The sequence below is a fragment of the Bombus vancouverensis genome, chromosome 11, assembly GCF_051014615.1.
Source record: "Bombus vancouverensis nearcticus chromosome 11, iyBomVanc1_principal, whole genome shotgun sequence".
NCBI classification, from domain to species: Eukaryota; Metazoa; Arthropoda; class Insecta; order Hymenoptera; family Apidae; genus Bombus; species Bombus vancouverensis.
Window position 1 is genome coordinate 13,354,559 of NC_134921.1, and position 14,989 is coordinate 13,369,547.

General features: G+C 42.5%; 1 protein-coding gene and 1 long non-coding RNA gene across 3 annotated transcripts in view; one reads left to right on the plus strand and one right to left on the minus strand.

Moving 5' to 3' along the window:
• Positions 1-14,989, minus strand: part of SpdS (Spermidine Synthase) — a 192,227-nt gene that overhangs the window by 134,037 nt on the left and 43,201 nt on the right. The gene's annotated exons all lie outside the window — the stretch shown is intronic.
• The window catches only part of LOC117154733 (uncharacterized), a 58,284-nt gene that overhangs the window by 4,663 nt on the left and 38,632 nt on the right, over positions 1-14,989 (plus strand). The gene's annotated exons all lie outside the window — the stretch shown is intronic.

Consider the following 14,989-nt stretch of genomic DNA (forward strand, 5'->3'; position numbering starts at 1 on the left):
TCCCTTCGATACGACTATCGATCTGATGCGTTTTTCGTATAGGCAAGAGGATAGTATTCGACGACGATTCTATAGTCTAAACTAGAAATGTTACTATTTGCTATCGACTGTACAATCCGAGATGAGCAAAGTACGTGGTACGGCGATAATTGATACAGCGTTACGCTTAACCGTATACGCAACGATCAGGTCGTTTATTCCCATTTGGATCGACCGCACGACCGTTTGAAAAATCTTGTTCGACGATAAATAATGCTCAACGTGTCGCTGCCTAACTGTAAAAATACCTGGCAATATCACCGGGACAGAAAGCAACAAGAGACGAAACATTTCATCGGTGCTCGTACTGCCCGGCCATAACCGCGTGTGTCGCGTTCGCTGCCAAATATTAGCTAGCGAAGCGGCACGTATACGCGATGCATTATCGCGGACACGTGACACGGGGGTGAGATCGTTGGTGCGGGGGCGAAAGATCGATAAATGCAGATAGACGCGAGTCGCTGAATCCTGCTCGTTCGAACGAACCGTGTCGGCCGTTACGAGGAAATTACACGACGCTTGCCGAGCAAGCTTGCGAGCTTCGGTATATACATACTGGAAATTATTTGGCGCGAGATCCGTGGCAATCCGCTCTGCGTGAATGTAAAGAGCCTAAGAAGAGCACTTCCTGTTTCCTTCCTTCAGTCTCCCTAATTGTACACATATACCTGCACTCCCGTTCAAAAGTACGAGAATTTGCTCGATTATGGCAAACGATAATTTACATTCCAAAACGAGATACGATAAAAAATGGCAAGTGTTCTCATACTTTTGCACGGAGGTGTATGTCCCTCTCTCTCTCTCTATATATATATATATATAGATGTAGATATCCTTCGCGGCAGTTATAATTGCGTCGTTCCGAGGCTTCGAAACGCAAAACACTTCCCGGAAAATTGAATCGACGCGCGCGCGAGCTTCACTGGTAAATAGATTTCATCTTTCTCCATCGCTGTTCAGAATTTTTTTTCTTTTAATTCTTCCGATGCCAGCTCTCTTCCTTATCCTTTTCCTTTTCCTTTTCCTTTTCCCCCTTTCCCTCTTGTTTCGAGGATGGCCGAAGTGGGAAAAGCGGGGAGACGGAGACGAAGGGAATCCAATTTGTACGGATTGCTAAATGTCTCGCCGGTTGCATTCGATGCAAACACCGGGGGTCAGCATAATCTCGGCAAAGTAACAGAGATTAGAGCTGAAAGGCTCGATTATCTGATGTCTCACTCCTACTCCCTGGTCTGCATACTAGTCTTTCTAGGCAGATTTTTATCGCCACTCACTGGAATTCGATCTAGTTATCGGATCCAATCATTGGCCGAGCACGATCCCGATATCCTCTAGATAGAAATCGATGGAGATTCAGTGAAATAAGACCGGTTTTTAGAGACTATCGCTTACCGCGACCAAAGGTGTCGAATTGGTTCTTTGATCTTTCAACTTTCTTCGCAATTGGTACGAGGTTAATTATTCCCATTCTTCGCTGGATACTACTATGAAAAGCGTAGCAGCTGCTTTGCCACGAAAAAAAAAAACCGAAAACCTGTTTAGCGGAGGAAAGTCGGGAGCGATATCGGTATCTGACGATCGTTCGCCACGTTTGTTTTCAGTCGGAAGACGAACGAGAGCGATATTGTGGCGAGCGTACGACATCGAGTCGTTAGCGTTTCGTTTTAGACCAACCTGTATATTAAATCGAGACATAACTTTAGAATCATTTGAAAAGTTCGTCTAATAGATTAATCGTGTTGTATGGAAAAAGGATGAAAAATGTCACCGTCTACGTCAAGTTTATTTATAATTCCTACGGAAACGTTTCTACAGATATGGATATCATACGCTGTCGTGAAATCATTTACCTTCGTTCGTTTCTTGGAGAGAGGAACGGAGATACGTCCGACGTGTTATTTTTCTTCTCCAAATGAGAAATCTAGTTTCGCGTGCTGCGAGGTAACGGATATTTGCTTCGAGCGAGCTGAACCTTCTGTCTAAAATGAAGGATAAAGAAGTTGCATGGGCAGATTTTATTTAAACAGTGAAAAGGCCGAATCAACCTTGCAAACAAGCCTTCTCGCAACTCCTTAACATCGCTAGATTTCATAAACATGTTAGAGTCCTATCACAGTATTCTTTGATCGCGTGTAATATCAATCTATTTCTGCTTCTATTTCCTTGGATTTTATTATCTCGTATCATCAATTATATATTTAGTAGTGGAATCGAGATAACAATTTCGATAAGTTTCTATAGTTTTTTTTTTTTAGTTATTCTTTGTACATTTCTATAGTTTCGATGAATAATTTGACGAATCGGCAAAAAGGGCGAACGATTAAACTATAAAATTATTCGATATATTTCAAGCATCCTTCAAATAGTTGGACAGTAAAATGAACAGAATAACTTTCGACGAGTTGAAATTTCGAGCGCTCGGACTATTCGAGGGTTGCTCTATGCTCGATCCTGGCACAGAAACTCGCGCATTCTAAATCTAAACTTTATTTTCACCGAACAAGATTCTTTCGTTGAAACTTCACAAGCGTATGATCTTCGGCCTTCAAAGTCAGATTACGCGTCCGTATTTCACCGAAGAAAAATGCAATTACTTCGAGATGCATCCGTTCATCGAAGATGGGTAATTCGATCGAATCGCGATCGTAATTATTACGATGTAATTAATATTTACAAATCTACGGTCTGGTGAAGATATTAGTTTATAATCGATCGTGACATCGATGTTTCAGTTTTCTCGTTAATTAAAATTTTTAAAATCTAAATTAAATTTCGAACGACTATCTCAAAATTATCTGAGCAGCTAACAAGCGATTAGAGGTTTCCAAGCAATCATTATTATTATCGTTATTATATGAGTAGAATCCGATAATAAGCAGAATAAAATACAAAAATGCAATAATAAATACGATAAGAAAAGAATTGAAGAATGAAAAAAAGTAAAGCAAGAAAAAGGAGAAAAGAAACGGGACAAAGATCATGAAGAAGTAGATATCACATGATACAAAAGTATTGTAGGACTCCATTTATTATTATTATTATTATTATTATTATTATTATTCAATACGGCATAACAAAATATAGTAAAATATATCTCAAGTGAATAAACATATTAATAAACATATACATAAATAGTCATGATCATAGCCTTCGTTCCAAATGTGGTTAAGTGGCTAGAAGAAAGAGGTCGACGTTTTCAGCGTATCGATTTTCTACTTTAGTAATTCTATTTAATGAATTTCGCAAATTATAGCATGTTCTGTCGATCGATGACAGATTTCTTTATTCCAAAAGAGACGCGCAATTTATTATTTTACCATTAATGACTCTAAATAAAAACGAATAGTACGTTACGATCCTACGGTTCCCGAGAGTAGACAGGAGGATATCATCCGAAATAGAAAGCTAGCTGTGATCGTATAGAGATGATAGATATGACACTGTGATATGTAACATATAAGCAGCACACGTAGGAAATCTGTGTTGGAAAAACAAATTGTGCGAAACCGTGGGTTTGTTCGAAAAACGAAAGCGGGGAGATGAAGCCGAAGAAACGGAAAGCGCCGAGAAAGGGGAGGAAAAGGAGTGGATCGTAAATTCGACGGTGCACCAAATCGTTCGTGGGAAGGAATGTCAGGTTCGAGATACTCTGACCCCATGACCTTAATGGTGGTGTACGCCATGGCGGTCGGGCAGGCATGCGCAGCCACGATCTAAAAGAAAATGAGGATCGTGCAAAAGCTGCCGCGTGTTTCGTCGTTTTCTCCCAACGCCAACGGTATTCTAACTTTACGAAAATGATCAAAAACGATGCAAACGCGAAAGAACAACGGAGAGAGAACGTCGTAACCGAATATCGAGAATCGAAAAATGCTTTTAGAGGCAACGATCGTTTGCATCTCCTCGCTGCAACAAGCGAATGATACTTCGACGAGCAAATCGAACTGCCGTTTAAGATCGAATCGCTCTTCGGATCGTACAACTTTCCACTTTCGATTCTCTTCGCTCATCGATTCATTTGCTTTTATTATGACGGCTTAGAGGCGAATCAGCAGAACATGCGAAGCATCTACAAGCTTCTATCCTTGACAAAAAAAATAAATAAATCGATCGATTCTCTGTATATATGCGATAATTTCTTGCAGGAAATCAAATATGCCAATGGATGTACGAATGCGTACGAGGTCGGACGATACGTACAATGATATATACGGATGATTTTTGGTCTAATCTTCTCTTCTCGTTAAATATTCTATTTTACCCAAGTTTAAGAAGAACAACGTCTCTGCTCCCTCCTTCAAGATCCCATGCTACATATATTAAAAAAAAAAGAGTTTACAGAGTGGAAAATAGTCTGTAACTTGTTTTCTAACAATCAAAAAAGTCGTGGAACTTTAATACGAATTTGGAGGAATAGCCTCCCCTTAAGGTAGCAGAGGCGAACGAACGAAGGGATTTAGAAGGATAGGTCAGCATGACGGAGGAGGTTGGTAACGCGGACGCGCCCCCAGAGAAGATTGGCAATTTTCGCAAAATTAAGCGAATTGAATCGAATTATGTCGAGCCGATGACGTCAGCCTTGTAACTCGCTGAATTGGCCAGAAATGTGACTCTCCGTGTCGCTTATACATCGATGTCTTTATACCGCGCTTGTTGCGCTCATAAGACTCGCCAGAACGTTCCTCGCTGGGCTCTTAGAGACATCGATGATTCATTTTTCGTGGTTTGCTTCTTGATTCATTCTCTGATCGATTTTCTCTTCGTGCGCAATCTTTTCTTCGATTCGATGAATTCGATCTATTTAATCGTAGCAAGTTTTCGTCTTAATTTTATGAACAATATCGACCGATTACCTCATGCAGAAACTAACGCGTATCACCAGCTATTTCTACAATTTCAAGTTCGGTTCGGCTCAATAATTAATAATAAATAAAGCGAAACGCGATCGGTGATATTTTTAAGTCGTAAAGTGGTTTCGCGAAGTACAAAGTACAGTCGCCTAGATTTGTTGTTCAGTCGTAACGTTGCGTCGCGTAATCTATAATTGCAAAATTTCGAAACAGTTAATCAGCTGTTTCGCTGGACTTCCCAAATTGACGAGTACACAGGTTCATCGATGTCGAAGCTTAATTATCAGCTTATCGATTAATATTCAACGGCGAAACTTTCCATTCCTGCGAATCTGGCCATCGATAACTTGTATCCTTGTACGATTGTTACGAGTTTCGACCATTAATCTAACTTCGAACTAAATTGACCAGCTTTGTTTCCGACGAGTCTATCGAAGCTTGTCGCGAGGACTCTTCGAGGAAACGCTAAAAGTCTCTTAAAAATAATATCGTACAACCCGACGTACGGGTGTCGTCACGGCTGGTGTACATATTTGTCCCTGTAAAAAAGCAAAACTCGCGACACTAACACAGACTGCGATATCCGCAGGTTGAGTCCGCGGTTCGTTTAGGAACGTCGACGAAAATCGATAACTCAATCAGACGAGTTGAATCCGACGCTGAAAATAAATTCATCAAACGCGGAGCAGCGCGAGCAAAAAGAAAGAAAAATCAGTTCGCCGGCCGCATATCGAAGGAACAATGGAATTCGACGCCGAGCCGGTCGTTCGTTGATCGAAAAGGTCAGAACGAGCTGTCTCGGGGAACGCGTTAATTGACTTTAAACCACCATCGTTTACAGTGTCGACCGTGGAACGAGAGAAATATAGAGAAAAAGATAGATGGATGGGAAGTCGAGGGAGGAATGCGGAGCGTGAGCAAGAGAACGGGTTGTACGCCGAGTCAATTAGCATAGGTACGAAGTTTGCGGCTCGAGGCTGCCAGGTGACGGGGGTGACTCGAGGAAGAGCAAGGGTGCTTCCGGAAAGGGGGATGTCGACAGGGGCAAACGAGGGCAGAAGGGGATGGATCCGTCGGGGAAGAGAATGTTACAGGCCGCGGGCGGTTCGCGTCGGCGGCGTCGTTGTCGGCGTCGATGACTTTATACAGTCATCGTCGGGGATAATTGACACCGCGAATCTTAAACCGTTTAATTGGCGGCCGGTTCTGCTCGAATCGCGTCGGTTTAACCTGTCAATGGTGACTGGTGAGCGTTTGCTTGCGTTTCTTCCAGGACGGTTAGTCGAGATGGTTTCGAAAATAATTGTTAATAATTACATACGGAGAGCCTGTAGCAACTTCATTCTGTCATAAGGGACCGAGATTTCTAATTACATCTGTCTCGGTTATGGTCTGTGTATTGATTCTAGAAGTTGAGAGAGAAATCTTTGTGGCAGCATCGAAAGAAGCATCGCTGTAAACTGTAAACTACTGACTTCGGACACGCGAATACCGTCTGTATTTCCATGACAGGAGATTACAAAATGTAAAAAGTCGGAACACACACGGGCCCGCTGTAGCTTTCAAATTTTCACGCCGTACATAAATGTCCGTTGTATTCTCAATGCAACGCGTCCATATATAAATTGACTCGATAGAGTCGTTTGTATAGAATATAAAATCGAGGCATAAATTACGCGAATAAATGGAAACGGAAACAAATATCGATGGAAATATGTATATCGATTCGTCTTTATTACAGATTCGGAATATACAACCGACACGATTTGCGAAAATTCCTTTCGTGTAGAAATATTTTTTATGCCAATTCCATCGAAAGTATAGATCGTTCGATTTCTTATCCGATTGTTTTATCGTAATTGCGCTACAAAGTATTTGCTGTCGATTTGATAAAGTTTGCTGCTGAAATTCTTCAGATCGTTCTTAAAAGGGAAAGTATCGCCTTTCTTCGCAAATAAGACGTTAGAAAGATTTACGAGCGGTAACTCGTCTTCGGCACGTCACCAACTATTTTACGAAGGTTACATGCATTTCCGGCTCCGTGTAAACACATTTCTGCACTTACAGCGTGAGCACGGCGTTTACGCGAGATGCAGTTTCACCGGAAACAAGGCAAAGATGAAACCTCGACACTCGCCGAGTGCCGCCATATGTTGTGTTTCAATAGCTTCTTGCGTAAATACTTCCGTTGAAGCTAAACATCTGCGGCGTTAATACGTTGCGCAAATTCCCTGAAATCTCATACCGCGAAAAATTGCGCGAAACGTGTGCACGAAAGAAGGTCGGATGCTTTGAAACACAGTTTTCTTTTTACTGCCGATATTTCACATTTTACGTTATTCGCGGCGTGTGCGTTTGTTATATATTTCAAGTAACGGTCGAGTTTTTTCAGTAAAGAAATATGTTCTCAGCGCAAGCTTGAAATACAGGAACGACAAAACGTTTGTCGCCACGTCGTAGCTAGTTTTAAAGTAAAGTAACAGATTAAAATTGCCAAATAATTTCATTTCGAATTTCTCCTTATCCTCCGAGTTACCGAGTTCTCATCAGAGTGAAAAGAATAACAGCCAACGAATGCAAACGACGCGACGAACGAAAAGTAAGAGGTGGGCTGTGGCGAGGTCGAGACGTTTGATGCGCGCGAGAAATGGCCTCCGTTTCGAGGATGAAGAAAAAAAAAACAGAGGAAAAGGGAAAAAGCGAAATACGAGCGCGGAAGACGGGGTCAGAGGTCGAAGAGGATGTAGAGAAGAGAGAAGAGAGAAGAGAGAAGAGAACACCGCGCGGTAGAATGATGGCAGGGGTATGAGACGTAGGGAAGTGGGCACGAGAGGCACGATGAAGGTTTTACTGCCGCGGTTATGCCCGCCGGTTTGCGCAATTTCGGTGTATCTGAATTGGCGGAGGAGTCGTATCTAAACGAGGCCGGATGAATCTGCACCCTCCTACTCGGATTCTCTCCAGGGGGCATGTCCCATAAAAACGTTGTAACGTCGGTTTCCAGCGTAAGGTTCCGCGAAAAGGAACGAGAACAGGTCAGGGAGGGACGGCAGGGAATAAAGGAGACCTCGGTTACTCCGAGGAGGAAAGAGGATACGCTGCTACGATCGGTGTGCGTGCAGCTTTGTTGGAATCCGTGCGAGAGACAGGAAGCACGAGCTGTATTCGCGACAATAAAATGTATCTTCGCTCTGGCGGTTTCTTGATACGGCTATGAACCGTACGCCAGTGGAATGGGAGTTCAAAGATGTATCGATTCCACGAATAAAGCGAATATAGACTCCTTTCGAGTTCGGTATTTTATTTCTCGAAATTCTTTCTCGAGATTCTTAAATGAACAGAAGCGCGACTAGGCGTAAGCGACTACAGGATCGTGTTAGGTAGATGATACATTTCCACTGTACATGGGAGTGTGTGTGTAAGCGTCAGAGGATGTCCAGGTCTTAGTTGAGACAAAAGACTGTTGTTAGATGTTAGAAGCTTCTAGAATAGTCTGTTTGACAACAAGCGTGCGTGTAAGAAGGTTCTCGAGGTTTTCAGAGTGTAATATATATGTATCGATGTCGTGTGCTAATAAAGTTATTAATTTATTATACCTTAACAGATCGAAGTAGAAACGATGGCGTGTAAACGCTTCTTGCGTTTAACATCGTCGTTAGTTACGACCTAAAAACGTCTTATCAACGCGATCGATTAAAAACTTCTCTAGTCGATATTCGTTTGACAAAGGTGCTCGTCTCGATCCTCCAAGTTTCAGAAATTACTCTCAGCTTTCGAGGGGACGATCATTATCCTGCCTGAATTCGTCGAGTGAAAATGTGTTAACGACCATAGTTTCGACGGTCATTCGCATGATCATTCTTTATAGAGCAAAACTTCTGTACTTTGGGAGATTACGATGCGAACAAGGATCTTACGAGCAAGAGCAAAAATGTTGGACCGAAGTGGGGTCAAGTGCCATTAAGTTACTTGCAAGCTCCGCAAGAATTTCATTTCTTGGCAAGAAAATATTTATCGGCGATAAAAGAGGACAATAAAGAATAAAGAACAACGCCTTCGCGGAGTCTCGTTAAATTAAAGACGTAGAAACTGCTTACCAAAGGACCTATCAACCAGCTATTTTATTCGTTCTTTCTTAAATAGAAACCGTTATCGTTTTGCTTCGTGGCGTCCTCTCCTTTACATTTATCGCAGCTACAATTTGTCGGCGCCTGCCAGACGCGTATAATTCCAAATATCTATTTAAAATCTATTTAAAATCTAAAAACGGGGAATCGATCGGACGACATAATTCGACATTTTAATTCCTCGAACAACCAATCCGTCTCTATCGAAATTATAAGCTATGAAAAATGATTGCGACATTAAACGAACCTCGTCGAAACACGATGACTCGCGCATTCACGTCCGCTCGCGCTTTTCGCTTTTGTCCCCTTTTTTTAAAGCTTTCAAAAATTCATTCGATCAAGGACTCGCCAGCGAGATCGGTCCATCACCAGGGGAATTAATAGTGCTTGTTATTAATTTATCGATAGCGCTTGGTGCGTCGCATAAAAAAAATGGACGCATCGGACAGTGCTTTTTCGACGTCGATGTTTAACATCGATCGCTCGATACTGCGACGCGATATTAAAGGGTTAAATGTTAAATTTCACGCGCCGTTTACTTTTATTTCCCACCCATCTATCGTTTCTAGATCCCGAGTCTAAATATCGCGAAGAAACGACGTCGATTAAAATAATTATAAATCAAGAACGTTTCTATAATACGTTATAATACGGAATAACAATCTTTCCATAATAAATGGAAAGTCGAAGCCGGTTAAATCCAGAGCTTTTCTAGTCGACGAATCTTAGGAGGAATAGACGCTTGAAGCATAGCGAGACATCGAGCTTTCTTCGCGTTATGGGTTCGATAACAGGAAGGCAGAGACGAAACGATGGAAGCCATCCTACAGACAGAATTAAAGCTGCCATGGATACAGCCTCCCCTTCTAACGCCATCTTCGAGAAGCATAGCCGGCTACTCGCTGCCTGCTATCCTTCTTATTCCGACCAGACGCGCTTGACACGCCGAATCGAACGAGATTTCGCGGAAATTCGATGCAGAAAGATCGGCGGCAAAAAGTTTTCCTCCGCGTGTGGCTCGTTTCTGAGGACAGATCGAGCGAGTGGCCTGGGCGCTCACGTTTGTCTTGCCTGTCAGAAATTTCAGAGACTAGGCGAGAGACGTTTATGAAGTTGCCGTGCAATCTTAAAGTTTGATAAGTTTGCACACACGCGTCACGCTGCCAAACTTTGGAAGAAACGGTTCGCCAACTTCTTAGAGGCGGCAGGCTTCGCAAACACGATCGGCCATTCTCCCGTTTATCGCTGATCCCGTTTCTTAGGATCTTCGTGTCGTTTATGGGAGACAAGAAAGCGTAACGGCGGGATTCTTCCACCGTATAAAATTTACATCTTCCCGCTATGACAGTCGTTGTTCGTCGTTTCGACTTTTCGGTCACAGCGGGCAATTCATTCGTCCTTATAAAATTCTCCTACTTGCGTCTCAAAACCTTCCAAACTCAAAATCAGTCCGAGCGAAGTCAACGAACTTACCCTCGAATACTTCATCTGTCCCGTTCAAGAAACTACAACCTACATACAACCTACATACAACCTGGTGTAAAGTTATACGAAAGAAAACACATAATGATAGTCGATAAACGAAGGGCCTCGCGACCCTGCGACGTATCCGAGAGGATGAAACGATTAGGAAAGGAGGGAACGAAAGGACGAGGAGACGACGTCTAACCTCCGAACTGACCCAAGTCGAGACTCGTTACGCGTAATTTCGATCGAATCGTTCGAATCCTCGTCAATGTTTCACGGGCCGGTAATCATCGTTGCGCTCGGCGGAACAAGAGCGCTAGGAAACGCGCGGCTCGACAGTGGGACGCGGTGTCAGGAAAGAAGAACGAGAGCTACAGAGGGTAAAAGGGACATGGGTTGAGGTAGAAACAATGCTGCGGGCAATTTGAATCGTCCGCCTTGTTAGCGGCGATAGACAGAAAGAGGAATGGCTGTGTTCTTGGGTCCGAGTTTACTCTCGTTGTGGAGGAACGACAGAGAAAAACAGGGAAGTCTGTTCGCTTTAAGAAGCAGTAAAAATGACACAAAGGAACTAGGAAGAGGGAGAGAGATGGAAGAAGAGGGAAAGGAGGGAGAAGGCAACACTAGGGAAAAAGAAAATGGAAAGACCGCGTTACGTCGCGTGAAATTGAAGTGGATTTGTGACAAGTGGCTGCTAACGACGTGTACACAAGCTACGGGACGACGCGACGCGACGCGGGGTCGCATGGAAAACGAGGACGGAAACCTGACCGAGCACGTGGTTGTCCTGGCGATTCGCCGCTTCCGCGTGCCCGACGCCTACCCGAGGCGGAAGTTCGACGTGCGAACCTGACTATCAAGCCGACTCGTTTAGTACGAACTCCGACGATCATGGTTAACCGATCCAATTCTATTCTCGCCTTTTTATCGCGTTGATGCTCTTATCGAAATTAAAAAGCGAATTATTTAAAAAATCACGATGAAGATGCGTTTTTAACTTGGGAACACTGTCGTCTCGTTACTTTCTAATCTGTTGCGATACTTGTATCGTAACCTTTTTAACCATTCTCTATAGATAATTGCCCAACAAAATTTCTTCTCTTTGTAACGTGATATCTTTTCTCTACGCTCCGGCCATTTTTCTTTTATACATTGGCGAACATTAATCTACAACATCGGTTGTTTCACCGTTCAGACAGGGTAAAACAATCTTCCGTGACGCTTCGCTTTCAAGAAAGACTTTCAGGGTAAACTTTGCCACGGTTCTTTCTTCGGTTTCCTCTTTTACCAGCCTTCGGCGGCGTTACGAAGAACCTGTAGTCTCGAACTAGCGTCCGTTGTCGTCTATTCGGTTAAAAGCCGCAAAGAACGAAGGCAAAAGAAAAAACGAAAAAGAACGAACGACGAAGTTGGTAAAAAATTCTCGGAGGAAATGAATAAAAAGAAGAGTCGATTCGTTCGATGTAACGAACAAGCGATCGCACGTGCGTGCGAGGCATTAGATAAAAGCAAGAAGTAGTGGGAACGAAGGATAAAACGCTTAAAGAGAGAGCTTAAAATTCGATAATATGTCGGGAATAATCGATAGCGGAAGAAATAGAATTATTTAATTCCAAACTTTGATTAAGGTTTTGCTTAAAAAATCTTTCTTTTTTTTTTATCTTTTTACAGAGATTCGGAGATAATCGTAAGAATTTCATTTGATATACCGAATAATGGAAATATCTGCTAAAGCTAGAAACGATGAAAAATTGATGACTCGAAGAACTTCGATTCTCAGGCAGGAAATATAGGACGGAGTACACGTATCGAAAATCGTGGTGCAAACTGAACTGTTGAAGTTTCATCGAGTACACGTGCACTCGACCGACGAGCGGTACAAGACTCGATCTCCTCTACCCGTAACTCCGCTGCCCGTATCTGCCACAATTTATTAGTACGGGTCGAATTAATTAATCAAGTTCTAATAACGCGTTAGATTTTATGCGGTGGGTTTTTGGCAAATAAAGTTTAAGCAAAATGCAAGTTAGTCAGGCTGTCGCACGTTCTTCGTGTTTCGAAAATTATCTGAAAATCAAATAGGATAAGTAATTAGTTGATCGCACGTATATCAAAGAGGAAAGAACGGAACGAAAAAGAGAAAGAAAATGACATGAAAAAAGAAGAATAAAATGGTTGTAAGATCGTAAGGAGAAGCTCGCGAAGTGACTAACGATCCCCTCCTGACTAACATTCCGTCTATCGACGCTGCTAATTCGTCATTTCTCGCACGTCGAGTGATTCACGAGCCTCCAACAGGATAACGAGGAATTGGTCGTCAACGGTGATACACACAGGCCGGCCATTATGCGGCTCCATTTGGTCGCTCTCGTTTCGACGATCACAATGACTCGTTGTGTTCCGTCGCGCGACCGTTTTACCGAGGATGTACGTACTACGTTCAAGGTTCGTCGTGGCTTGTCGGGATTGCACAATTACGTGAAATATCAGAGTGCCAGAACGGTGGCATGGCATGAGAATTACACGGCCAATAATAATTGGAGCAGAGGTCGTTGAGTTGAACTCGTTCTTCCGAGGCGAGGAATTGAAACAAATGATTATTGAATGACTAACCGCGTCTCGGATCGACGTGACATCAAGGTTTCAACTGTTATTTCATGCAAGCGATGCTCTCGTCATCGAGTTCTCGCGTTTTGCTATCGTAATGAGCGACGATCGAAGCCGATGCAAGTCTCGCGTACGAACGTACGGTTCGAAATTGAAATATATTTTTCCGAGCCGAGAGCGAGAGTCGTGGTCTGGCCAGTTTGGCATACAGTGGTTAAAAATTCGCTTCGATTCGATCGAGAGGCTAAGGAGTTTCGGGTATTCTGTTTTTCTTTTTCTTTTTTTTTACTTGATAGTAATTTTCTCGTAACTCGACATCGAAGCTTTATGCGCGTTATTCTCGCATCGTCTAACATCTTTGCTCATCGATCGAGTTTTAACACGACAACTAATCTCTGCTTTTCGCGTTTGCTTCGAACGAGCAATTCGCCTAAATAAATCAACGTAAATCGCCGCGCCGCTTCGAATAAGACGAAACGCTTTTAAAGCGAACGTGACTCGATTTCGTGAAACGTTATGATCGTGAAACAAATCGAAGAATCTATCTGTGTATTCGTAAGCCAAATGTTTCCCTGTCGAAAGTCTAAATTCACTGCGGTGAGGCGTTTTTAGAACGCAATGGTGTTGTTGTTACTCGAGCTTGTAGCGGCACATGAGCTACAGGACAATTACAACCATGTTTTTGTTTTACCTCGTAGTATCAACACCGTTAGGATATACAAAATGTAATAATAAACAAACTCCGGGCGAAACAATTTTTTGCCGCTACGAGCAACCGTCAACCGAAGTTGCACTTACACTTTTCGGTACTTCGCCGATCGGTATAAATAAACGAACGCGATCGTTAAGACGACCAGTTTTCAGTCTCAGTCTTGAGCATTTTTATCAGCGAATCAGTTGGTATCGTGCGTTCTTACCCGACATTCTTATAACGACCAGTATCGAGCGATCTACGGTTGACTCTGTATTTTCTATCATATTTATAAATATTTTCAAATATATTCGACGGTTTCAATGTCAAGTAGTCTCGTCATTAAAACAACAACACGACCAACGGTCCTCCACAAGCTATTATTTAAGTGACTGGCAAGAGCGACGTTGAGTTGTTGGTAGAGTGCAATGCTGTCGTGGCGTGTCCTTGACGAGCTTGTCATTGGAATTCATGGTGAGTGACACAAAAGAAAGAAAAAAGAAACTGTAACGACGAATACTTGGCTTATATGTATCGCGAAAGACGTCGGTATGTAGGAGAACCACAATATGCTACGTCGTGGCATAACTTTGCAATGGGAATTATCTCATATTACGTACTATACCGTCGTATGAGTCCGAAAGAACTTACATGTTTTTCCCATCTTTTTTCTAAGCATTCAATTGCTAACTCAACGGACGTAATCGTCGATAGCTATGTTAGAAGCGTGATTATACGTAGCGAACAACTAGATGCGCTTAAAATAATTCGTATGGAGATCGTAGCGATTACCATGATAATGGATGCAGTTGTAACGTAACTGTTGCATTAAACGAGTCTCAGTTCGTTACGGAGAGATTTCCGAGAATTTTCTGACCATATATATGGTGTGTATATATATATATGCGTACAATATCAATTAGAAATTTAAAATCCAACAACGCTTCCACGCGTGTTGGCGTTTTTTTCCTTTCGCAAAAGCTCTGGTACTAAAAAAATAATATTCTAAAACGATAAAACATTACGTAAAAGGCATTAGTGTACTAGATATCAATGCGAGATGCGTATATTATATATAGAGATATGTAGTATATTACGTGTTCATGCATATCTAATCTTCAATTCCCGTAGAACAAAAAATCAATCAAATGCACAGTGTGGCACGAAGAAATCGAGCAGAATCTATTCGACTTTTCTTTCGACGAAGC